The sequence below is a fragment of the Solanum tuberosum genome, unplaced genomic scaffold (assembly GCF_000226075.1).
Source record: "Solanum tuberosum cultivar DM 1-3 516 R44 unplaced genomic scaffold, SolTub_3.0 scf00149, whole genome shotgun sequence".
Taxonomy (NCBI): Eukaryota; Viridiplantae; Streptophyta; class Magnoliopsida; order Solanales; family Solanaceae; genus Solanum; species Solanum tuberosum.
In genome coordinates this window covers 1,351,435-1,353,369 of record NW_006239072.1, presented here as the reverse complement: position 1 = coordinate 1,353,369, position 1,935 = coordinate 1,351,435, and the positions used below count along the sequence as shown (strand labels likewise).

Sequence of the window (1,935 nt, the reverse complement as noted above, 5' to 3'; positions counted from 1 at the left end):
TTATACATATTTTCATTAAAATTTCTTTATAATTTACTTATTGAAAGCAAAAATGCCCAAGATGAAACATTTGTCTTATTGATTTCATGTATATGAGTGTCTATGACAATTCTTTGTGGGACTGAAAATGTTATTGTATGTTCCTTCTAGGCCAATATAGTGAATTTTAAAGTTTTATTGATAGTAAATTTAGTGATCGAAAGTTCAGTAATTTAAGTCATTCTAACTATTTTTCGTTTTGAATGGATTGTTGTCATTTTTTTCACATTTTAAATGAATTGTTTCTTTTATTTTTGTGTATGGTTAATAATCGAATAACCGAACCAAACCAAACCGAAACCGATAATCACCAAACCGATAAATATATATTATACTTGGTTTGGTTTGATTTTGATAATTTTAAAACCGATTAAGTTGGTTTGATTTTGATTTTGACCAATAACCGATCCAAACCAACCCGTGAACACCCCTAATTGCATATTTAGTATAAGATGGTTATAAAAAGGTTTAACTATTCCTCCGATAAATATAAATTACAAGCACGCAAATCCACGTCTAGTTTTGTGAGGGGTATTGGAATTTTATAAAGTCAAAAGTACAACTGTACTATTGAAAATTGGTCAAAGTCCAAACTGTTTATTTTATTTAAAAATTTCAAATTGGTAAGGCATATTACACTATTTGAGATTCTTGTTATCTGTCAATGCAGTGTCATGCTCATGTTATTATAGAATTCCTTGTTATTAACAAAGGAATTTAATTTCAAAACTCTACAGAAAGAGGGTGTGGTGGATAAAAAAAGTTGGGCTCCAATCCTTTATGATCCAAACTAAGGCTGGAGAGTGGGCCGGAAAAGCCCAATTCTGCCCTGGTCCACCCTATTTTGCCCCTGAAAAAGGGATGGGGTTGTTTACACTACCTTAAAGAATACTTTTTCAGATTCCACTTTTTCCTTTTCTGATTTTGATTTTGTGTAACCTCGATTATGAACATTTTGAATTTGAAAAAAGAAAGATATATCTTATTCAAACTTCACACTGAGCTTTTGATATATGCGCCCCAGTACCAATCCAACGAAGAAGAATAGTAAAAAAAAAAAGAAACGGGAATTGCTTAGTTCCAAACGTAAACACAAGCATACGTAAATCACCTATTAATTAATATAGTTATTCAAGACAAATATGTAATGTTCAATTTATGATCCAAGCACATGGGTGTTTTTAAAATCATCTCGTTGACGTTATCATAACATTGTTATTTTTTTAGAGCTATTGCTATAATCAAAATCTCCCTGATCCCCTTGTCATCTTTTCACCACCAAATGAAAAATTCGTAAGAAAAACGATAATCAAAATATATATAGAATATATAGTGGTTGAACAGAATATATATATATATAATGAAAAAATAGCAAGACATATTTCATAAATGTTTTTTAAAAATGTTACTGCCCAGGATCGAACTGGGGACCTTTAGTGTGTAAGACTAACGTGATAACCACTACACCACAGCAACTTATATGCGAGCTGGGAACCTAAATAAGCCACAAAAATATAAAAGTGACCAAAATAAGCCACACCTTTAGGAAGTAACTAAAATAGGCTTAGTGGAAGAAAAAATTCCACTTTATCTAATATTCTAAACGTTTTCCGTTAGTTTCATAACGTGTATATTTTAATATATAATAGAACTTTTTCCTACACTTTATAAAATGGAACTTTTTCTGACACTTTATAAAGTGGAAGAAAAAATTATGTTTTACAAAGAGGAATATTTTTCACGTTTTTATCTCTTTATGAAGCTTTTGCAGTGTTTGTCATACAATTATATTGATTTGACATATCATAAAAACGGAAAAAATTATTACACTATGTATTTTTATTTTTTTATTCTGAAAAATCCTCCAATCTCTATTTAAGGAGGACGTTCAAACAT

At 29.9% G+C, this 1,935-nt stretch overlaps 1 non-coding gene across 1 annotated transcript; it reads right to left on the bottom strand.

The window, feature by feature from the left end:
* Positions 1-1,442: 1,442 nt before the first annotated feature.
* TRNAV-UAC (transfer RNA valine (anticodon UAC)) lies at positions 1,443-1,515 on the bottom strand. The gene has a single exon. It is a non-coding gene; the product is annotated as a tRNA-Val (tRNA).
* Between the last annotated feature and the right edge of the window lie 420 nt (positions 1,516-1,935).